This window comes from Tenrec ecaudatus, unplaced genomic scaffold (assembly GCF_050624435.1).
Source record: "Tenrec ecaudatus isolate mTenEca1 unplaced genomic scaffold, mTenEca1.hap1 Scaffold_726, whole genome shotgun sequence".
NCBI classification, from domain to species: domain Eukaryota; kingdom Metazoa; phylum Chordata; class Mammalia; order Afrosoricida; family Tenrecidae; genus Tenrec; species Tenrec ecaudatus.
Genome location: NW_027459621.1, coordinates 81,234 through 106,762, shown reverse-complemented (window position 1 = coordinate 106,762; position 25,529 = coordinate 81,234). Strand labels below are relative to the sequence as shown.

Sequence of the window (25,529 nt, the reverse complement as noted above, 5' to 3'; positions counted from 1 at the left end):
TTATAGTAATGTTCTATAGTTTTCTTCGTACAAGTCTTGGTTTTTGGTTAAGTTTATTCCCAGGTATTTCAGCTTTTGCAAAGGATACTGATTCCTTGGTATCTTTTTCTGTACCCCCATCCCTGGTATAGAAGAAGTCAATTGTTACTCTTGTATACTGCTACTCTACTAAACTCCTCTATGACTTCCAGCTAGTCTCTTGTGGACCCTTTAGGATTCTCAATATATAACATCATATTATTTGCAAACAGTGAAGTTTCACTTCTTATAATGAGATTCTTGAGGCTCTTGCTATCTATATTTTCAACTTGTCTTTTCAGAAAGGTTGTAGGAATTCACTCTCTTTTTAAGATTTAATTCCTTTATGCTACTCTTCTAAATAAAGCAGATTTATAAAAAACTATGATATTCCATGTTCTTTTCCCCCAGGCTTCCTGGCTATGTGTGGGGCAGTGTATGTCTCCATATCTTTAAGTTGTTGCTCTCATATTCCCACTCTGCACTGCCCACTCACCTGCTCTTTCACCTGGTGACCAGCCCGATCCATCTTCAGTGTCAGCAACTGAACGGGTACTTGATTTTTCTCATTTTGAGCCTTGTGGACAAAGGCCTCCTCACCCAGGTGAAGGATCCTATGGTTGAGCTGAGATAACTGATCCTTGTATTTCTGACTCTAGAGCAAAAAAGGGTAAAACAATGATTGAAAACAAAAACGAAGCCCCAGCAGATCCTTTCAGTGGTTAATGAGGGGTAATTTTGTCTCACTGTGGGACGTGGCAACATCTGGAGGCATTTTTCATGGTCATAATTGGGGTAGGTAGGGGTGGCTACTGACATGTAGAAATGCTACTAAATATCCTACAGTGTATAGGACAGCCCCTATACAGACTTATCCAGTCTCACACAGCAATGATGCTGAAGTTGAGAACTCTGCTTTATTCCTGAGAAGAAGTGAGAATACATCTAGACCATTAAGAACATTCAAACCACTGTTCTGAAGGCCTCCCACTTTTATCTAAGTTATGTAAAACATCGTGTTAAGGGGGGGGGGAGGAAGAAACTTAAAGCATATGAATCTCTTCAAAAGGACCTCTGACCTGTCCCTGATATCCAAATCTATCTGGCAGTAAGTTGTTGATATTCTCAGTACCACTGGGCCAGGAAATTAGAGTGTCTGACAGATGTCCTCTTGGTGTATACACAAATGGCCGTGTGTTCCAACAGTTGCTAGAAAATTTCTCAGTTTTTCACCATAGAGATTTCAGTTACTGTCAACCACTGGTCAGGAGCATCTTTCAATAAATTACAATTTAAAAGAATCAAATTACATTTTTGTTGGATTGCCTTTCTTTTTTTCTCACAACAATTAGTTTTCAGGGGAGAGATCAGCCACAGTTCCAAGGTATTCCCACGTTGGTGTGAATACCTATGGTTCAGCAATGAGCAGAATCATATCATTTTTATCTTGTAGGTTTAATACGCACACACAAGGGTAAGTATAAAAGCATTTTATAATAGAAACTTGTTAAAAATGATTATGGAAACATATGTATGAATGTGCTTGACACAATGAATGTATGTATGGAATGTGATAAGTTGTATGAGCCCCCAATAAAATGATTAAAAAAAGAAACCTTAATTAAACAAAACTATCAAAATATGAAGCTACTGTTTCATGTCATATCTTTATCTATGCCTATATGCTTCTGAAGTGTTTTCATCTTTCTATTCATTTCCCAAAGAATTCTCACTCTTCAATTTATGTCATGTCAAATGGGAGTTTTGTCATGTTCAAGGGATGCAAATCATGTTCGTTTTAAATGTCCTCTGAGCTTGGGAACACAGAGCAGTGTGGAAGGCAGATAAGGCTGCGTCAGGTGGATGGGTCGTTCCCAATGAGGAGCTCGTCAGACAGTCCTTGCTACCCTCCAGGAGGAGCAGGTATGGCGCCGTAACAGAACACACGCCGTGGTACATTTTCCTGTCCTTCTTCCTCCTCCCCAGCGCAGCTTTCCATTCTCTTCAGATGTCTTCCTGAGAAGTCTCTGTGATCATCCTTGAGAAAATATAAAGAGGATTCCTTTGAAACCCAGAAAGAGAGTCTCCAAAGCCTTCTGAGGTGACTTGCCTTGAATTCATCTTTGAGGTCTTCCCGACCTTCATTAAAACGCTAAAAAGTATTGTGTTATGTGGAGCAGCAGCATTCCTGTAAACTTGTGGGGAAACTTAATTAATTTGGGAATATTCACTTGAGTTTTGTTAAAAATGTGATAGCCCTGATGTAAATGAAAATTGATTTTTTAAAATTTATGTTTTTCCCAGATCATTTTATTAGGGCATAATCCAGACATCATACCAATAGCTCTATCAGATCAAGCAGCGTTGTGCAATTACTGCATATAATCAATTTCTTCCTTTTCATACTACGTGATATCAGCTCCCCATTACCTCTTTCCTCCCCATCAATACACCCCAAGAACTCTTACTCCAGTTATTACCTCTACAGATTCACCCAATCTGGGTTTGATAAACCCCCAAACACAGAAAGATACATAACAGAGAATCAAGAAAGGTACCAAAATAACAAAATACAGCAGAGATAAGACCTAATCTAGAAAACAACAGCAAAACCCAGAAAATATTAAAAACTAGATAAAAGTCCAAGTGTATCTAAAGGGAGCTCAAATAACAAGATTTTAACCATTCAAGCCCTATTTATCATTTTAATTTACTATAATCGTCTTTCCAATACCAGCTGCCTGATAACCAGGTTATTCCTATCCCTCAGTGATAGTCAGAGGGGGGCCACTGGAGGCTTATTCCCTGTGGAGAACCTGAACATGTATTTTGGGCTCCCACTGTCAGCCATAGCTTTGTGAACACCAGAATTTCACAAATTTCAGCTCTGACAGCACGCCCTTCTTCAGATCTGGTTTATATAATTGATAATCCTTGGATCATCGATGATCGTGTGCTTCTTCCAGGTGAGTTTACTGACATCTCACTTAGATGGGTGCTTATTTGAAACAAGCTCCAATTATTTCCAACAGGGTTTTGTGGAGACCTTGGGTTTTTCTCTCTCTATAAAATCATACCATCTGCAAATAACTAGAGCTTAATTTCTCTTTGCCCAATTGCACTCCCTTAATCTCTTGTTGCCTTTTGATTCTGGCTAGGATCTAGCACAATGCTGAATAAAAGTGAGGATAATGGGCATCTTTGTCTGGTTCCCATTTTCAATTGCAATGATTTCAGCTTTTCTCCATCCAGTATGATACTGGCTGTTGGATATTAAGACATGGACTTTAGTATATTGAAGAATTTCCTTATATTTAATTATTGTTTTTATTAGGAATGGGTGTTGGATATTGTCAAATGCTTTTACTACATCCATCAATATGATCATCTGGTTCTTCTATATTTTGTTTATATGGTGGTATGAATCCCATTTGGGCATGAAGTATTATTATTATTTTGATATGTTGTTGAATTCTACTGGCCAGGATTTTGTTGAGAATCTATGTTCATGAGAGATATTGGCTTGTAGTTTTCTATTTGTGTGAGGTCTTCCTTTCATTGTCATTGGTTTAGTAATTTTTTCTCCATCTTTTGACTCTCAGTCTGTTTTTGTCTGTGAGTTTGAGGTGTGTTTCTTGAAGGCAGCAGATTGATGGATCTTGTTTCCTAATCCAGTCTGCTACTCTGTCTTTTGACTGGGGTATTTAGCCCATTGATTTTCATTGGTATTAATTCCAAATGCAGGTGAGTTACTATCATATTGTATTATCTGTGTTTGGGAGGGAGGAATCTATTCATGTCCTTGTTTCCCGTCTAGATCTACTGTTTTGGGTGTTGTTTTAGTGTGTTGACTTCTGGAAAGAAGCACGGACTGTGGCGATCTCATAATGTTTTTGTGCTGTTGATTTTCTGACCATAGAGATATGGTTAGTGTTTTCGGCAATGCTGGTTTTGTTTTTATGAATTCTCTAACTATTTCCTTGTTTGGGAATACCTTTATTTCTTCTTTATATGTGATATATCGCTTTGCTGGATACAGGATTTTGGTTGGCAGGTTTTTACTTTGAAAGTTTGATCTATGTTGCTCCATTTTCTTATTTCCTGCATATTTTCTGCTGAGAGCTCTGAGCTTATTCCAATCTGATTACCTCTGAAGGTGACTTTTTCCCTCTCTAGCTGCTCTCAAGATTCTCTCCTTTTCCTTGAAGTTGAATATTTTGACTATCATATGTCCTGATGCCCTCCTATACATGTCCCCTACCCCCACCCCCCGGGTCTAACCTCCTTGGAGTTCTCTCTGTCTCCTGAATGGTTATTATCTCCTCCTTTATAGTACTGGGGAAAATTTCCTCCACAAATTCTCTTACTAATTTATATGTAGATTTGTTTGTTTCTTCCTGTTCCAGTATTCCAAACAAGACATTCATTACTTCTGTTCATGGTTTCTCACATCATCCTCAGGTTTACTTCAGATTATTTTACTCTTTTGTTTGTTTCTCTCATTTGCTGAAGTCTGCATGGTTGTCTTCAAGTTCATAGATTCAATTTTCATTTTCTTCCATTCTATTGTTCAGTTCTTTTTTGGGGGTAATTATTTTATTGGGGGCTCATACTACTTTTATCACAATCCATTCATACATCCATTGTGTCAGCACATTTGTACATTTGTTGCCCTCATCATTCTCAAAACATTGCTTTCTACTTGAGTCCTTGGTATGAGCTCATTTTTTACCCTCCCTCCCTGCCCCCCTTTCTCATGAACACTTAATAATTTATAAATTATTATTAGTCATGTCTTACACTGTTCAACGTCTCTCTTCACCCACTTTTCAGTTGTACATCCCCCAGGGAGGGGGTTATATGTAGATCATTGTAATTGGTTCTCTCTTTCTACCCCCACCTTCCATCCACACTCCCAGTATTGCCACTCCCACCACTGGTCCTGAAGGGTTCATCTATCCTGGATTCCCTGTGTTTTCAGTTCCTCTCTGTACCAGTGTACATCCTCCGGTCTAGCCAGATTTGTAAGATAGAATTGGGATCATGATAGTGGTGGGGAGGAAACATTTAAGAAATAGAGGAAAGTTGTATGTTCATCATTGCTACACTGCACCCTGACTGGCCCATCTCCTCCCCGTGACCCTTCTGTAAGGGGGTGTCCAGTTGCCTACAGATGGGCTTTGGGTCCCCAATCTGCACTCCCCTCATTCACAATGATATTATTTTTTGTTCTTTGATGCCTGATACCTGATCCCTTTGACACTTCATGATCACACAGGCTGGTGTGCTTCTTCCATGTGGGCTTTGGTTGGCCTAGAAGGCCACTTGTTTACCTTCAAACCTTTAAGACTCTAGATGCTATATCTTTTGATAGCCGACACCATTGACTTTCTTCACCACATTTGCCTTCAGTGATTGTGTCTGGAAGGTGAGCATCATGGAATGCCAGTTTAATAGAACAAGTGTTCTTACATTGAGAGAGTACTTGAGTAGGGGCCAAATGTCCATCTGCTACTTTAATACTAAACCTATAAATATATGCATAGTTCTATTTCTCCATCATCATATATAAATATATTTACATATGTACATGCCTATATTTAGAGCTCTATAAATGCTATGTGCCTTGCAGTTCTTTCCTCTATTTCCTTTTACTTTGCTCTTGTTCATGTTCAGCCTTCATTAGGGTTTCAGTAATTCCTCTCGGTTACATTACCCATGATCAAGCCCTACCAGGCCTCTTACACGCTCCTCACCACTGATTTTGGATCACTTGTTGTTCTCTTGTCCCTTGGTTTGTTAACCACTTCTTTTCCCCAACCTTCCCCTCTCTCATGTCCCCCTGGAACTGTCAGTCCCATTGTTTTCTCCTCCAGATTGTTTATCCCACCTATTTTATCTAGATAGACCTGCAGAGATAATAATATACACAAAAACAAGACAGAACAAAACAAAGCAACAAAAGAAAACAAGACAACACCACCAAAAAACAAATGACAAAAAAAGAAAAGCCTGTCAATAGTTCAAGGTCTGTTTGTTGACATTTGCGAGTGTTTGCTGATTGAGCCTGATGGGGTGCCATGCTCTGAACCCAAAGTCTATTTTTGATAATGCCTCGGGACTTCCTTGCTCTGCTTCCCTTGCTGTTCTGTTGCATGCCCTTCATGTTTTGCCTCAGTGTGGTGGGGTCAGATCGGTCTAATTCCCACACTGTGTCTCCAGTGTTGTCCCCTATAGGGCTATGGGTCAGCGGGGGATGTCCTGTCTCATAATGGGACCAGCCATATGGTCCTCTCTGTGCATTGGCTGTTCTTAGTGGGGATATTGTCCTTAAGGCTTGGTGGGCCAGGATGTGCTCCAGTCTCTCTTCCTCCCCCTTCATTTGCTTCGATTTGCTCTGATCAGACATGTCCCTCTCTCGGAGCTGTAGCTTCAATGCTATCCTCTGAAGTACTTTCTTCTGGGGGCAAGGGCTGCTGTCCATGTAGTTGGGATTGGGGCCAACCCCTCAGACCTCTCTACTGGTTCCTTGCTTCATGCCAGTATGTTGCATTCACATCTTGGAGCATGGGGTAGAAGTCTGGTCCTTCTTTCCCGGCGACGATATGAACAAGACCCTCCCTTTGGATGGGTTAGTTCCCTGTTCCCCAGCTACCCATTTATTTCATTTTCTTCCCCCCCCCCAACCTTTTTAATTGTCTAACATATGTATCCCTGGATTTGGTCTGGCCCCTGCCATACTACCACCCCAGGAATGTTTGTATACAGTAGCTTTTTCCTTATGTCCCTTTTGCATTTTTTTTAAGTTTACCTCAGCGGACTCATGTTGTATTTGTGTTTTGTGCTTGGCTTACTTTGTTTAGCATCATTTTCTCCAGTTTTTCCCATGTGGCAAGGTGCTTCATGCATTCATCACTGCTTTTCAGTGATGTGTAGTACTCCAGTGTATGTATGTACCATAGTTTTTATTTAAATCATTTTATTAGAGGCTCATACAACTCTTAGCACAATCCATACATACATCAATTATGTAAAGCACATCTGTACCATAGGTTTTTAATCCATTCATCTGTTGATGGAAATTTGGGTTGTTTCCAACTCCTTGCAATTGTAAACTGTGCTGCGATGAACACCGGTATTGCTCAGTTCTCATACAATGTTTTTTAATTCTGTTATCTCATTGTTTTGTTTCTCGGTTTCTTTGGGGTGTGAGGTTTTTAGTATCACACTTTCTTCCTTTTTTCAGAATTGATCCCCAAATCTCTTGTATGGTCACAAACATCATTCACCTGTATTCTCTTTCTGGTAATTTAAGGTCTTCACTTTCTGTGTATTCCAATGAAGTTGCGTAATCTTCAGTTGTTGACTTTTGTTTATCTTGATTTTTTGTGGTTACTACTGCTGACTGTTGTTTGCATGGCATAGTGATCCAACTGTAGATGGTATGTAAGGTTCTGGATTGTGTGTGAGTAGGTGGAGGAGGGAGGGGCAGGACTTGCTCTTTGGGTTAGTGGAGAAAGTTCAGATAGGGGCTGGAAATTGTATTCTGTTGAGATGAGGAAGAAATGATAGAGCTGACTGGGTAGAAGGAATAGGAGATAGGAATACATGAGTAGGATTTAGGTGACAGAAATAATCATAAGTGGTGTTCTGGTTATAGTGGTTTTCTGATAAATTAAAAAAGGGGATTTTAAGGGGTCTGCTAGTACTTGTTAGTTTATGTGAAAGTGTGTCTCACTGTTAAGATTCTGGCTGAGACTGGCTGAATTCCCAAGGAGGTTCTAACTGGTGGCAGTTTCTAACATTTTATATTTTCTTTTGGTTGAGGTTTTTCTCTGTTTTGCTTTGTCATTGTTTGTGCTTTGTGTGATTTTCTGTGTATGAAATCCAGGCTATGTAAATCTCTAGAGACAGTAACTGGAGTGATAGTTGGCTAGGGGCATGGCAGGAAGGTTGCGGGAAGTGGGAAGCTAACAATGAGTGGAAGAAGGAAGAGTTCTGACATTGATGGTGCTGATGACTGCACAACTCTTACTCTTGTACTTCTGCCAAAGAAGCCTCATCTCAATCTAATTATTATCAATGACTAGACAAACCCAAACTTCAAGACACGGAACAAAACAATTGCATGTAATATTCAAAAGTGCCATGGTCTCCAAAATAAAGAATAGACCGAGAGAAAGAGACAAGAAGACATGATATAAATGCCACATGTGATTCTAAGAATTATCAGGATGGCTGGCAGCACCAAAATGGGGTGTCCCTGACGGCAGTAATGTATCCACACGAACTTTCTGATTTTTGACAAGGGAGGTAGTTACTGCATTCTGAAATCGTTGAGGAACAAAGTCCTCTATAATATTCGAAAATAGTTTTTAAAGAAAGAAAGAAAGAGAGAAAGAAAAGTTCATTAGCTTCACATCAGGTGGTAATACTAAACCTGACTGTTGATCATTTCCATTTCAAGGCAGGCCTGATATTTCTCTTTCTTTAAAATATCAATTTCTTTCCTGTTGAAAAAGCAAAATTAACAATATCATTGCCAATTAATGTGTTTTCTTCTTCTAGTAACAGTCCACCATGGCTTGGACAAAAAGGCCCACCCCTACCTCCCCTCATATTCTACGGCCCAGATCCCTCTACACTACTGCTACTGCTATGATTGACAATAGTGGTGGTGGTTCAATCTTGATCCCAAGCTCCTAAAGCCAGAAGAATTTAGGAAAGTTTACCCTTAGGACTTCAAACCGATTCATTCCAGTTCCAACCCCTGTTGATAATTTGAATTTTTGACCTAAATATACTGAATCACAATCAATATTTTAGCAAAGTTCTCAGGCGATTCTTTAATTTTTAAAAAAGTTCTATTGATACATAATTCACATATATACAATTCAATAGTTCAATCATATCAAGATTGTATAATCATCACCACAATCAGTTTTGGAACATTTTCTTCATTCTTGTACTCGTCGTTATTAGCTTTCCATTTCCTTCTAACCAACTGTGTGAAACTCCCAAAGAACCAGTAATCCAGTTAGGGTCTGTATAGATGCACCTATTCTGGACTTCATCTATAGGAAAACATACTTTAAAAACAACAGAAACAACTAACAATAACAAAGTAAAACAGACAAGAACATTTAGAAAAGAAAGCAGAAAGTATTAAAAACTGGAACAAATTAAAAATGGAACTTAAGAGAGATCAAAAGACAAGGTGCCAAATTTTAAACTAACTGCATCTCCAATAATCCCCTTTCCAATGCATTTTACATGCGAACAAGGCTGGTCCCATCCTTGGTCTAGGGTCAGATGGGATTCGTCAGGTGACTCTTTTTGAGGCGGAAATGAAAATTTTCAGCAGGGAGGGTGAAACCAAAGCCAGGTGTCACCTTGGTTTGTGCTGGTAACTGCCAAGGTCAATGGTATAGCCTCCCACACCCCTTAACGATTCAGTCTTAGAAACCCTCTACAGACTCAATGAGAGTGGGTTTAGTTTTCGCTTGCAAGATTTTGCCAGATTGTACAAAAGGAGCATTCTCCGTGGCAATCCTTAGTCAAGCAAATTACTACGGATTTAGCAAAGTATGGAACTAGCCACCCAGCAACACAAACACAAACCATCTTACCCTCACTGCGATCTGCTGGGAATGGAGTCTGGTAGTAAACTTAGGAGAAAATGGTTTCAAGGGAAGACCTCCTGGATTTCAGAACTGTAATGATGCAAATCCCCGCTGGTACCTTCCCCTGCCATCCATATTCTGACCGTCATGGCTACTCCATCAACTATGCTCCATGCTCGCAGCAGGTCAGAGTTGACTTTATCTTGAACTTCTTATTTGGAAGAAAAATCAAAAGGCAGACTGCCCTTGGATATGGCTACAGCAGTGAAAACTCACTGACCAGTGTTAGCACTCCACTCCCTGTCCCTTGTTCCTGCCTCAGTGTCCTAGGGCCCAGACCTACCCCTAATGCCGATATCTACATACAAATATAAACCGTGGTGAAAAGTCCACCTGAAATTATTACTGAGTCATGAACATAGATATTGTATTTGTCTAGGAAGGCCCTAGGATCATTTCACTGTACTAAACTATGTCCACCTGTCCTCACCATCAGGTGTGATGCGGAGTACTTTCATACAGGGAATAAGGTGGTATGCCACGATGGCAGAGGTAAGAAGGATGGGTGTAGCAGCTGCTCACTGTGGGGTGGTCAATGCTGCCACATACATACGTGTTCTACCTTTTACGTCTGAGACCAGGCATTCAGGTATGAGAGGGGCTGCCTGCATGTGGAGGTAGGCCAGGGCCCTTTACATATGTGTCATGTCATGGTCAGAGACCAATTAGGTTCATCCACTCTTGGCTTTCTGGAAAGTGAGGTTGATTTGAGAATACGCCCCACTTTCTATCTCAGTAACTTCTACACTCACTTTACTGAGAGGAAACCACTCATTCTGCTATGTGAAAACTGGGTCACAAGCTCAAAGGTCCTAAGTTGAACCTGGACAAGCCTTTACCTCTGTACATCATTTGTTCTTTCTGCAACTTTAAGTTCTTGCTGAATCCTTCCCAATTCATTTGTCAACGATGTGTTTTCTTCAGAAAGCCTCTGTAGCTCGGCTCTGCAAGCACAATTGACAATCAGAAGTAAGTTGGGAACCATGTGCCCATGGTTGGTATCAATGCGTAATACTGAATGTGAGACCTTGGGGCATTCCAAAAGCTATTCCCTGCTAGTGAATCCCGGCAGGGATCTAAGAAACAAGAATGACCAGAGCTTAAAATATATGCACACATTTTCCTCTTTAGTGAGACTGTCACCTGCTATACTCCAAGGTCATCACTGGAAGGAAAAACTGAGGAAGAAACACATATTGATTTATGGAGCGGCCTGATGCACAGTGAATACCTCAGCAGAGAAAGGCAGGTGTCACTATCTACTCCATGACCAAGGCTACCCTGGGCCACATTATTTCCTGACAAACAATTCTTAAATAATCTCTGCCAAGACAACACAAGTGATTTATGAAAGGCAAGTATTTTTACCAACAAAAAAATCCCTAATGAGCTTTGAACCCATACTTTCTGTCCTGAACACATGTCGATATTTATCCCCCCAACTACGTCTTTGTCTGGCATCTTGTTAGATTCTAATTTTCCCAATCTAAGTAATCAAGGTACTATATAACCTTGCCATGCTTATCTTATGCATTATGTTCTAGTATCAAGCACAAATATGTCTCATCTGACTTCATTTGATCTCATGGGGCACTAAGGGAAAAATAGAGAAAAAGAAGTCATGGGAACTTTAAAAGCAGCAAAGGGTTTAGAGTAGGGCTGTCAAATAAATGGGACATGAAATTTGAAATGGTCACTCTGGCTCTAGTATGGGAAACAGACTGATTCTAGGTGTGTACACTGTGTTAGGTGGAGGTGGAAATCTACTTTTGGCTGCTTGGAGCGCAGATACACTGAAGATTGCTCATCCTATCTGCTGAACAATTAAGAGACTATGTGAAGCCAAGTATGTAACTGCCCTCACAGAAGTAATGGAGAACACACTCAGAGCAGAAGACAATGGATGACTAGGGGCTCCGAAAACATAGACAATTGTGTGTGTCAAGAGATTCCACCAAGAGTCAAAAGAGAAGCCAAAGGCTCTGGAATTTCATATTGGACAATGACATACTGGACAAGAGACTCATCTCTAAAATTTACAGAAAATTGAGTATCTCAACAGAAAGAGATAGGCAATCTAATTTAAAAAATGGTCAAAGGATGTGAACAGATCCTTCACCAAAGAAGACATTCAGGGGGGCAAAAATATATGAAGAAATGCTCTTAATCATTAGCCATTAGAGAAATACACATCAAAATGAGATACGACCTCACCCCCCAAAATTAACTGGAAGGTTAAAAAAACAACAACAGATAACAACAAATGATGGTGAGGGTGTGGAAAGACTGGCACTTTCATACACTGCCGGAGGAACTGGGAAATGGTGCAGCCACTGTGGCAGGCAGTATGGTGCACCCTGAGAAAGTTGGGAAGAGAAATACCATGACACATCAATCCCTCTACTTGGTATGTGTCTTCGAGAAATAAAAACTATGACACAAATAAATAGATACAGACCCATGTTCATCATAGCATTATTCACAATAGCAAAAAACAGGAACAATCTAAATGCCCTGCAGTGGAAGAATGGATGAACAAACTTGGGTGCAATAAACACACAATGAAATGCTATGCAACGTCGAAGAATAACGATGCACCTGCAAAGCCCTCACAGAGGGATGGACACGGAGGACAGTACGCCGAGTGGAATTAGTCAAAAACAAAAAGGACAGATATCGTATGAGACCACCACTATAAAAATCAACAGTAAGTTTTCTTATGGAAATAAAAACATTCTTTGATGGTTGCAGAGGATGGAAAGGAGGGGGAGGGGAGGTGCGGCTAGAACACAGGCAAGTGATAGCCTGGGCGGAGGGGAATGCAACACACAGGAGAAACGATGGAGGCAGGCAGGCGAGTACACCGGTAGTTTGCAAGAGTGAGAAACTACAGACGCAAACACTGTTAGATTCAAAGTCCTACAACAGTGGGGGATTGGGGAATCTACAAGTGAGTACTTGGACATACACACAGGCTGAACAGATAGGAGACTTTTACAAACATATATATATGTGTGTGTGTGTGTGTGTGTGTGTGTGTGTGTGTGTGTTTAAAAGAGAGTATTTGTATATTTACTTTTACTGCAAATATATCCATGAATGTGGTGGGGCGAACAGAGGACAAAATTATGACAACTTCTTAAATATAAGCAGATACTCTGAAGGAATAAGATACTGGGCTTTGGGGGAGTGGTATCACAATAGCTGCAGGGGACAAAATGATCCATTAGCATATCATAGTTCACAAAGACAGTGCTCTACATTCTAATCTGGTAAGTAGCAGCGGTCTTAAAGGTCTCTGAGCAGCCGTCTAGGGTGCAAGGACTGATCTCTCCCTGTCCAGGGCAGAGCAGCGGGGTGGCAGTTAAACAGACACAGGGAAAACACTTAGTTGAAGGGACAGTGAGAACACCGGTCTCCACAATCCTGGGCCCAGAAGAACGGGGTGATACCTGGCGCCACCACCACCAGCTCTGCATAAAATCACACTAGAGAGTCCTGGAAAGAGAAGAAGAACCTGTCAATCAAAATCCTAAAAGAAACCAGGCTTACTGGTCAGACAGCGTCTGGTAGGGCCCCTAAGACCGTGCTCCCTTGGGTCTGGACTTCAACTCACTACTGTGTTAGAAAAGTCAACCGTTAAAATGAGATGGGGAGCATTCACCCAAAGACAGAAGGCTAGGAAGGGAGGAGAAAAGGACACAGAAAACAGGGAAGTCGTGGACTAAGGGAGGGCATATTAAGGGGACTGGAATGAATGAATGGCATCAAAATATGTATGAATTGCAGAGTGTTAAAGTATGATCTGCTCTGTAAACCTTAATTCACAATAAAAACTTCATTAAAAAAAGAGTTGTAGTTGAGTTTTGCACAAGACACATTGTTTCTTATGTCAATAAAAAGGTAAACATCATTATATCTTAAAATCTAAAAAATTCCATTCCATACAAACATATTGCATTGACCCAGAACTTTCATAGCAGTAGAAAAATGCAGGCAAGAGAATGAAAAATAAAGTGCAAATGAAATAACTATAGCTCTAAGCAACAATATGGAAGAATCTCACAAGCAACATATGGTAATAAAGGACGGATGGTATGCTTCTTTTATATAAAGTGCAAAAACAGGCAAAATTAAGGAGTTAGAAGTCAGGATACTGGCTATGTGTGGGGAATCCAGGAGGGTTCTATTTCTTGTTTTGGGTGCTGGTAAAACGATCTGATCAATTTCTTATAAAATCATAGCAGTACACTTTTTTATTGCATATAACATTAGAATATTTTAAAAAATACACACCTAAATACACCAAAGATATGTGATCATGAATGTATCAGAGATAAAAAACATCCAGATCACTACTGTGGTTGGCAGATTAATGACCTCCTAAAGACTGTTCTGGGAAGCCATGGTGGTGCAGTTGGTATTGTATTCATCTGCATTTCACTCTAGGTTGCTAACTGGAAAGCCAGCAGCTAAAAGACCCACCCACTCACTGCTCTAAAGGAGAACGATGGGGCTTTCTGCTTCTATCAAGATTTATAGCCTCACAAACCCTAGGGATCAGTTTTACTCTGCCCTTTGGGGTGGATATGAGTCAGAATTAACTCGATGGCAGTTGGTAAAACATTATTCATGTTCTAATTCCCGATTGTGAATATTATGTTACATGGCTAAGGGGAATTACAGTTGAAGATGAAATTAAGTCTGCTGATCAGCTGACTGTGAGATAATGAGATTATTCTGGACTATTCTAGTGGGCCTATTGTACAGACTAGGGTCCTTTTAAATGAAAGAGGCAGAAGAGGCACAGCCTTAGATTCAGCCAGCCATTGGACGCTTTGAAAAGTGGAAGAGGCCACGAGTCAAGAAATGTGAGTGGCTTCTAGAAGGTGGAAAAAGTAAGTACATGGGTTCTCCTTAGAACCCCTTGGAAGGGGCACAACCCTGATGACACCTCGATTAGAGTACAATTTAGCTCTCAGTTCTAGCTAACATGCAACTAAGCTGTCAAGAAATTAGCTAAATTTTAACCTATTTCTGACCTGTAGCGTCTAGAACTGTAAGATATTAAATCTGTGTTGTTTTAAGCCACTCAGGGACATGGGTCCATCTATGGAAAATATTGGGAAAGGCCTTCCTATATCCCAGGCTTTTGAGATAGAGCATTTGCCAGCCAAAGTCCTCAAGCGAGAAGGCCAGTTCCACCTGTGGCCTTTCAAGCAGCCTGCCCAGCTGGTGGAATTAAGAACTCCCTCTCAGCTCAGCTTTCTCTAGAAGGCATTGGCTTCTGCGGCCAACATCCGAGTGTCCCAGTCAGTTCTTGGGGCTCTCACAGAATTCACGAAGCAGTAGATCTGCGCCAAGGACACTTTCAATAAATACACACAGTGGGACTAAAGGAAGGTGCTTGGAGCTGGCAGGCAGAGACCTTCAGAGACCCCAAAGGAATGAAATGGGGTTCAGGGCAGTCTTTCGTGGGCCCCGTGAGACAAGCACAGATTTCCTGCTGACAGAGATAGTGAAAACCTGAGTCTAAGCCACAGCAGTCCTCTTGGTGAAGTTCTGGGGGTTTCTGTATGGAAAATTTCTCTTTTTGCATTCACACAGCACCTAGCAACACCACGGCCCGAGTACAGGCCAGACTGGGCTTGTAAGCTTGGGCACACCTGGGCTACGTGGTATTCTCCTGGTGCCGAGTCTACCAGCCTGCTAGGAGGAAAGGGGGTTATGCAATCAAGTCATCAGGGACTGAGATGACTCAGTTCCACTTGTTTAAGAATGGATAGAGGGCAAACCTGTTATTCTCTCTCGAGTCTGCTTCTTTCTCCCTAGCCAGAAGCTTATCTTCCAGCTGTAGGAGCCAGGTTTTCATGTCATTCTTTTCTCTCTCCAGCACAGTTTCTACCTTCTGTTATCGGTACAGCATCTTCTAATTTCTGCTGTCCTGTCCTAGTGGTCCCTACCCCATGCTCACCTTCCAAGACACAGAGGCTCCTAGAGGGGCAGCTTGTGTCCAGCCATGTCCAGTAAGGGCTGCTCTGTGGCTTTGGACTCCTGCTGCTCAGATGATCTTTGCTTCTGACCAGCAAGGCTGCTAGCCAAAGGTACGGGTTTCTCCAGGAACATGGGCCTTGCCCCTCTAGGGGATAGCATAGATCACCCATGTCTCTAAAGGAGCAGGAGCCACCTCTATATCATTCACCAAGATGGGATGGCCCTGATAGTGAGCTATGCAGAGGGTCCTCTGGGCTGTGGGGCTGCTCTCGGGACCGGGCTCTGGACAGGATCTGCAGTGAGATGCCTCCCTGGCATACGCAGGAACTCAGCCTCTCCACGTTCTGACCCTGCTGGTCCCGTCTCCTTTCTGACTTCTGTGGACCTCAGCAGGCCTGGAGGCAGTTGCCTTTCCCTCCTTCAAGAAGGCTTTCAGCCCCTCTGCCTCCAGGGAAAGCCCTTTTAATTGCTTCCTATATGTGGTTTCTAACTTTTCAAGTGCAAACACTTTGCAAATTTTAGCTTGCTCTTTACTCATCAGCCCTCCCTGCCACCCTCCACCCTCCACCCCCCACCCAACTTGCGTTGCTGCTTCTTGCACTGGGCTAGCATCTCCTTCTGCCTCTCTTCTCTATCCCTTGTCCAAGTCCAGCTGGGCTCCCATGTCTGTCACTAGCTGCAGTTGCCTCTGAAGCATCTTTTTCTTTTTACAGTCCCATTGCTGTAACAAGTGCGCTGCTTCCATCCACAGGAGTTTCTGGCTCAGTTCAGCCTTTGCCCCCTTTCTACAGAAACTTTCACATGGACCTGGCTCAGAAACACGAATGTCACATGTATCACAGGGTTAGAAAGGCCTGCCCAAGCGCACGTTCTAAGTGCACAACTCCTCGCTACTCGTGCCAGCTGTGCTCAGAGAGTGCATGCACAGGATCTAGTTGATAATGCAGCAGACACGACTTGTCAAATGGGACTAAATTTACATTTAGACGGATTAAAATGGAATAAAATCAAAGCTCAGATTCTTGGTCACATCAGTCACTTTCAGTGACCCCATGTGGCCAGTGGCTCCTGTAATGGGCAGGCAAACACAAGATATGTCTATCACTACAGAAAGCTGTATTGGGCAGTACTGGCCTAAAGTTTAGTGAAAAAAAAAGTACCTTTAGTCGAAATTACTCTAAAAAGTATTTTAAACATCTAGGAAAGAGGCCTTTAGAAGCCCCAGGAAAATAACACTGAGGTGGAGTGAGGCCCAGCTGAGAGCAGTCAGCCTGGGAGAACAAGAGTAACTCAGCTCATCAGAGTCATGCAATATGGCTCGACTCACAATCATGACATGGGGTGGGAATGGGGGTGGGAGCAGCCTTCCAGCCAGTTAAGGAAACTCCTGGGACCAGACATGTCCCTTTGCTGCTTCTTAGAGCCTGAAAGGGCTTGGGAATAGTGGCAATGGTCTATAAGGTGTTCTGGACAGTAGCCCGCCCTTTACCAGACAGTTCACAGGTTCAGATACTATGAAGCAAAATTCTCAGGAGGAAGCTCTGGATCATCCTAGCGGGCAGTATGTGTTATTGCAACGCCCAGGTCTGAGGCCACTGTGTGGTCATCTTTTGGGGAACAGAAAGGCAGGGTACAGAAGAGGGTACAATTCAGTAGTCCAGGATTTTCTTTACCGCCCATACTTAAGCTGCCTCAATTTCCTTGCACCATGACAGAAAGGCAGACTGGCTCTGGGATCATCAACCTCCCCAGGTCACAGGACACGGGAGATGGCTTGATCCACTGTGGTCATCGTAGTGCCACTTCTAACCCGAGCCATGTTCCCAGCTAAGAATGCTTCCCAAGGAGGCTTTGCAGGTCTGGTCAGCAGGGCTCTAGCCCGCTTGGTGTCCAAGTTGGCGAGGGCCAAGATTCTCTGTGGGAGAGTGAGGTCATGATAAATAGGCATGGGCTGGCAGCAACCAGTTATCATTCCACTAAGTGAAACCTACTTGATACGCTCAGTTTTCCAAAGAAATCTTTCATTGCTTTTCTTTGTGATGACACAGCAACTCGCTGCCATGAAACCGATTCTAACTCCTATGCTCTGCAGGATGGAGCAAACTGCTGCCGAGGCTCTCAGATGGTCCCTCTTCTTGGAGGAGCAAGTCTGTTTTTCTCTCACAAAGCAGTTGGGAGGTTGGAATCACCAATCTTGTAGTTAGCAGCCTGATGCTAACCCAAAGCCCCAGCAGGGCTCCTTTCGCTTAGGACAGCTTTGAAAAGCTACCTTCGCAGATAACTGGCCTCCCTATTGCAAAGGAGCTTTTAGCCTTTTTCTCCATTTGCCCACATACTACCGCGTTCACTGGAAAATTAGAACATGACATTAAATAAGGAAGATGCTTTGCTACTTTGTTCCTTTGCTACAGAGAAGTCTGAGGCAGAAAATAAATATGAATGTGTTAAAAGTAGTCTACAAACTAAATTACTTCATAACTTAAGTTTTAATATATATATTTCTAATTTAAGTTAAAACAACTCATACAAAGCCCTATTTTTTCCTACCTTCCTCTCTGTGGCCAGAGAAAAACTACCCACTTAGCATGCACTGCAGTTGAGTCATTTCCTGAATTAAATATCTAATGTGGGTTTTTGGGAAGAACTTCAGACTGAAGGAGGACCCAGAAGAAAACAGGGCAGCAGACCTGATTTGTGGTAGTCCGTGCTGGTGTCTCAGGCGTAGCTTCTCGTCTGGCCACTGAGCTAAGGTGGCCAACTCCTTGGGGCAATGTGGGCCCCCACTCCTTATCTCCCACAGCTGCCCCTGCAGGCTGCAAAGGGCATCCTGAGACTGTGCATGGAGCGCCTCTCTAGCATGCTGACTTCACTTTTGAACATAAGCTCCATTTCCCTTTTCTCCTTGTCAAAGTTTTTCTTCATTAGTTCAATTTCCTGCTTGTAGTTTACCTGGAAAGAGAAACATTAGCCCCTGACAATATGACATGGAAACAGCAAGGTTGTCGGGCATGCCAAGGAGCTGAGGCCTGCAGAAGTCAGGGATGAAAAGGCAGCGGTGACATCCCCAAGACTCAGTGCTCAAGATGTAGGCACAGCCTTGTCTGGACCAGTTGGATAACCTCCCGTGGGAGAAGATATTGTCTGGCCGTTGGCTGGCAAGCTCCGTTTAGGTAAGTAACTTGCACCCAGGAGCTCAGAGGTCCCGGTGGAAACAGGGTGGCTGGCTCTCTGAGTCCTGAAAGTAGAAAGAACGCGGCACATGGCAACTGTGTGGGGACATTCTCTTAGTCACCATCTAAGGAGAGGCAGGAGCTAACTTCATCTGAGAAGACCTTGTCAGCCAGGGTAATCCTGGCTGAGAAACTATGCAGCATCCCACGAGAGGCAAAGCCAAGGATAAGTTATGCTAAGAATGAGGTAGGTGGTGTGAATTCCCACACAGCAGTTGGCAGGGCTGCACTCAGCATGCCAGCCCCCAGCGACTTTGGGCCAGGCACTGACAGTCATTTCTGCTTGTATTTCCCTCAAACTGTCTTCTTAGTGCCCCCGCTCACCAACCAGAGAAATCCAAGGCAGCTGCCTGGAGAAGGGTCAGCACTAAGCACGGCTCTCTGTGCACAAAAGGAAGCCCCAGGCTCCCCCTCGGGCACCCCTCACACCTACCTTCGTCTCCAGCTGGCTCTTGACGTCTTGGTAACGTTCTTTCACCTGCTCCATCATGAGTTCCGTTTCGAGGCTCACTGGAGTAGGAGCTGTAACGCATGTGAAAAAGCCTGCGAAGAAGAGGAAGTCTCAGCTTAGCTCAGTGAGGACATTACAGGTTTCTTACAGCTTTCCTATTCCCAAGGGACAACAAAGCACAGATTCTACATGTGCTTTTTCAAGGGAAAGGCAGTGATGGTGGAGTCCTGCCGCACTGGCGTACAACAGCACGCATCACTGGTGATCTGCTATGTTGTATCCATGTAGAATAAAGGATCTCAAACTTATTTGGTCAGCTGTCCAATTTTCAGAAAAATAGTTACCCAGCAACCCTCTGGCAATTAACTTTTATACAATAGCCCATCCCTAATCCAGGATAGGGTGTAGGTTATTTGCTTTGGCAGCTCCCACGGATTATTCCAGTGCCCCCCAGGGGGCAGCATTGCCCACGTTAGGAAACACTCATTTAGAACCATTTCAAACTTTCACCAGAACAGATTGCTCAGGAGGCTCCTGCAGCCCATCACACCCTTCAAGTTCCTACAAAGTGGCAGTGATATCGTGTGAAGGGACTTCAAAAAACCTCCAGAACACGGAAGAAAAAGATAATGGAATTGTCCATGAATGTAAGGCCCCCTTGTACTTCACTTCAAGTTTATTCCCTGGTGATGCCAGGATCATAGAGGAGGTGGGGAGATGGAAGAAGTGGGGTGACCTGGTGACACATGCCTCTGGGCAGTGTGATGCCTGGGAATGAGCCTCACTGTGTATGAAGGTGGCCAGACACACCTCATGGCCTGTTTATTAGCTAAAGACTTCAAATTGGCCTCCTCCTCCTCACACAAATAATGCTGGGTTTCAGGATATGTAGGAGCTCTGGTGGCATGGTGTTTATGCATTGGACTGTGATCTGAAATGTCAGCAGTTTGAAACCACCATCAAGAGTTACAGTCTCAGAAACCCACAGGGGCAGGTCTCCCATGTCCTATAGGGTCATTATGAGTTGGCATCAACTTGATGGCAGTAAGTCTGTGTGTTGCTCGATAAACTGGTCAGATGATTGCTGAAGCCAAAATGGGTGCATAAGCAAATGTGGTTGAAAAAAGCTGATGGTGCCTGGTTATTAATAGCATATGGGGTCTTAGATGCTTTGCAGTTAAATAAGTGCCCAACTAGCAGGTAAGAAACAAGCCCACAAGGAAGCACACCAGCCTGTGTGATCATGAGGTGTTGAGGAGAAATGGTATCAGAAGTTCAAAAGATAAGCAACCAAATTGATGTGAAGGGGCATGGATGTAGTAGAGACCCAGAAATCACAGCCCCTCTGGTAATTGGACAGTCACGCTCAGAAGGGACACAGGAAGGGATGATAAATCCAGGGTGTGGTATAGCACTGATGAACTACATAATTATCCTCTAGTTCCTTAATATTCCCTCCCCTTATGATTATGGTTTTTATTTGTTTTGCCTCTTTAATCATATCAGATTTGATGTAGGTTCATCGTATATTTAATATCATTTGATACATGAAAGCTAAGATAGATAACCCTTCAGAAACAATAAATGGAGTAACGGTTCCCTGAGGGTACGGGAAGGGGGGAGGAGATAACAGGGAGCTGAGAGCACTGATGACTGAATAACCCCACTCAATGGGATCGAACAACAGAATTGTATGTGAGTGGATATATTGGATGTGCAAGATATGGAAAAAAATAAAGTAAGGTTTCCTGGGGCGGGGTATGGTGGGCAAAGGAGGGAATAAATGGGGAGCAGATATCAAGGAGTTCAAGAAAAAGAAAATGTTTTGAAACGGATTGTGGTAGCAACTGTACAACACTGTTTGATGTGATTTAACTATGGAATGTTATACTTGTAAGATGTCCCAACAAAATGATTTTAAAATACAATAATAATAATAATAATAAATAAAGCAGTCAGGCACATTCCATACGTGTGGAATGAGGAATGGTGCTTGAGAGCACTGCAAGGACTCGCTTTCCGACCTGAATCACCACTCCGCACACCAGGCACACAAGGCACATCTTTGAACTACGTGTGTTGCTAGGGCTTGGAAGAGAGCTGGTCTGAGACTCAGAATTGCATTTATGCCATGACTCAGTCTTCATTTTGCAGTGTCAAGGATGGGACGTGGCAAAGTCATCCTCTACTCTCATTGTCACCCTGAAAATGGTGACAAACTTTGACATAAGGGACAAGACAAAAACCTGAATGAGAACCTCTGGAAAGAATTACTTTGCCTTGGAAACTGAGAACTGTCAACTTGCGCAGTCACCTGGGCTGACAGGAGGTCCGTGAGGCTGGACAGTCCACATCACTAGGCTTACTGCAACCCAGCTTCTTACTATTCTCTCAGCAGCAGACAAACATCGGAAGGGTCAACTGAGCCTTGGTGCTGCTTCTAAAATGGTTTCCATCAGAGGGATGGGAGGACAGTACATAAAAAGGCCACATTGTGAAACTGCTAGGTTTCATTAGCGATGGCATGAAGCCTAGGTCTGTGATCTGGTGCCGCAGTCCCCAGTCTCGAGCAGACCCAAGACTTCAGGGCCTTGTCTCCCAGGTTTTGGGTCAGTGGTTCGTGCTGAGGGCCATAAATTCTGTGTAGTTGAGGGGACACAGTGTCCATTTCCCTGGGGATGGCTGACCTGTCTGTTGTGTGGAAGAATACATAGGATGCCTTAAATGGATGTCACAGCACCCTTGGCATCTCTGGATGTGGTGCAGCTGGCTGTGTCAGGCTCCATCCCACATTTCCCAAATGAGTCTAATGGCCTTTGGCTGTTGACTCACAGGATTTCAAGACACCAATCTGCCATTTGCAGGTGAGCAGGTTATGTTGGGGTCCAAAGACGCTGTACCCACATTCAGAGAAAACTTAAGGTTCCCAGGTTGGCTCTTTTAGCTATAATTCATTTACATTTTATTAAATAAATAGCTTTAGAGCACTACAAAACTGGGAGGGAGGAGGATGCAAAATGCTCGACTGCCAAAGATCCACAGGTCAGTGTCCACAGATCTCCCTGGGGTGAGGGAGTGGCCTGTCAGTGTCCACAGATCTCCCTGGGGTGAGGGAGTGGCCTGTCAGTGTCCACAGATCTCCCTGGGGTGAGGGAGTGGCCAAAACTTAGCACACAAAACCACTGTGTATCAGAGCTTTGGCAGCAGGGCTGAGAGACTTGCCACGGTGTCTGCTGATGCACAGTTGGGGGCACTGATCCAAGAACCAACCCCTGGCTATACAGGACTATGACAAAACTCTAGGGCAGCTGTGTTACCTCCTTGTTCTTGTCTTTTGAAGGAGCTGAGATTAATCAAACACAGTCTACACTGTAGGTGGAATTTGTCATAAACCTCAGCACTAAGAGGATCCTGAAGCCAGAGATATCTACTTTTAAGCAGATATGCACGCCTATGCACACAGGTCCCAACTGCTTCCAGTGCTTGACCTGTGTCCTGCGCAGGCGCCGCTGGCACAGGTCTATTCTGACGAATTCTGACACTCAAGGGGACAAATCTCAAGCTCTCTCTGAATATCAGGGAGTCATTAATATGTTTTAGATATAATTTATCTCTTTTATTAAAAGAGTTTTCACATCAACCAGCTTACAGCTCAGAGGACAATCTGTATAGAGACTGGTCTGTGACCTGGGCAAAGGAAATATAGCTCCTTTATTTACTGTCACATACCCTCACTCTCTCTGTCTCTAGCCTATGCTGAAACCTCACCACCAAGTCCCTTCATCTTAATCACAACTCTGGAGGTGGCTTTGGAACATCTACGAGTGATGGACATGCCTCTGATGAGGTCATTGTGAGATCACATAACTGCTGCCATTTCATTACAGTTGATAAAGCCCCCATCCCCTTCCATAAATTCCCAGCTACAAGGAACTCAGCCGGGTGGTGCCAGTGTGTCTGGGGCAGGTGTTTGTGCCTCAATATACCCTATGATGCTTGGAAGTGGCCCATGACACAAACTACGGGTAGGTCTGAGAGATAGCCCAGTTTGCTGGAACAAGGACTCCACCCTTTCCCCAAGAAGATCCTCTACCTTCGGAGCAATCTGCTGGGGGCAGGCATCCATCTGGCCGGAAACTAGATGGGCTACTCTGTGTCTTGTGCATCCATGTCTGTAGGCCTTCCAGTGCAGCCTGCAACTCATCATTGCGGTCCTGCAGGTCCTATAAGCAGAGTAGAGATGGCCCTGCAATCCCCATGCTACACAGCAAGGCCCAAGGAGCAATGCAGCACCGCAGGGTCTGCAGGATGCCCAGTGGAAAGGAAATTCAATTCCTGACAGCAAACATGTAACATTCAAACTATAAGTTTCCAACTATGCAGTGAGTTAAACATGACAGGGATAATTCAGCTTTCTTAAATCCTACATCGCCTTCTATCACTAGAATCATAGCAGGGGCTAAATTTTTTTTTTAAAGTGAAGTGAATGTGGAGGAGAAATGCAGATCACCAACACCTGACTCAACAGGAATGTGTGCAAGTCCACCACAGTGATGGGGTATGGCCAAAAAGCAACTCACTGGTGTCCTTTCTCCAGAGGGTTCTGCAGCTTTGACTGTCAAGGCGTTGCCATCATCTTAAAACAAAATGCCACCCAGCAGAGCAGAAAGGCCACATGGATGGCTGAGGCCCAATGAGGCACATAGAGTGGGGGCTGCAGGACAGACAGGCAATGCTGGGAGGCTGCCCTGAATCTGCACCTGGCTGCAGTGGTCTGTCTGCACAGGAGTTGAGGAAATGCACTGTAAAAAGCACACTTGGTTGCCAGGGTTTAGAGGCGAATCTCCCAAGACACAGCTCTCACTTGTAGATTTAAGGGTAAGAAGGCAAGAAGCGCCTGTCTGTGGGACTATCGTGGTGTGAAGTCTCTTGGCATGGCTCTTCTGTCTAGGTCTTTGTGATTCCCATTGATGATTAGGTGGGACTTTGCAAATAGGGCATGTCTAACACAAAACAGAGTGGACTGGTTCATTTTCGTTGCCACTTCCCTGGCCATAGGGATGTGTTATCTTAGAACAGGAACAGAGAGGAATCCCATGAACTTAAGGGATAAAGAACTACCAGTGGAGAACAAATGAGATCTCTGTCTAAAGACACGAGGAACCAGAGGCTGTGAAACAGAAATTACTGGACAGACTGAAAGAACAAGGCAAAGTCAGAGGCTGAGGCAAGGAGACACGAGACAGAATTGAAGAGCAACACAGAGACTAAGGACTAGAGAAAGACTTGATTGAGGCGAGATGATACTGTGGACCAATGACTGTATCCTTAGTGTTTTCTGATCTTGGCTTGTAGTAACCCATTAAGTTCTCTAAAAAGCTCCCTTAATTGTGAGTATTGCCTGTGAGCTCTGTGCGACCAGTGCAATGGATTATAGAACACAGCACAAAAGTAGAATGCTGTGGAAGAAACAGTTACTATCAGAAAAGGGTAAAGAATGATGGAGGGTGGAGGCATGCCTGATCTCTATTTTGTGGCAATCGGCCTTGATTGATGGAGCTACGTAGGATTCTTCTCCTTGATGTAGCCAGAGGTCAGCTATGCACTCCATGCGGTTTACTCAGGGACCCTAGATCCCTTCGTGAAGGAATGTGAGGTGTGTGGTCACTTTCCCTTTTGTGCACCTGGGGATGGGGGACTTGGGACTCTTCAGACCTAATGAATACGGCAGCAGTGCTCCCAGGGACTATAGGAGTATGATACTACCTGGTTTCTCCTTTAGGAAACGTACTCTGGAGGGACACTAGACATTGAACTGTGAAGAAGCCCAAACTGGCCCATCAGGCAGCCACATGGTAAGCGAGCTTTCAGACATTTCTGGTCTAGCCAGTAAGGTGTGTAGCTGAGGCCCCGGCATCATAGGGCAGAGAAGAAACATGTTTGTTATGCTATGTCTGAGTTCCTTCCCACAAAATATAAACTCTATGAGCATATTTAATTGCTATTTTAGGCCATTAAGTGTTGGCGATAATTTCTTATGGAGCCATAGTAACTGGAATAACATGTATGAGTGAGCCACAAATAGCTCATGGAAATAGGATTAAAAGGTAAAGGAATTTTCCATGAATTTTTGAAGCCCTTTTTCTGTAATTT

At 43.4% G+C, this 25,529-nt stretch overlaps 1 pseudogene; it reads right to left on the bottom strand.

Moving 5' to 3' along the window:
* Window positions 1-514: 514 nt before the first annotated feature.
* The window catches only part of LOC142436869 (ninein-like protein), a 91,163-nt pseudogene continuing 66,148 nt past the window's right edge, over window positions 515-25,529 (bottom strand).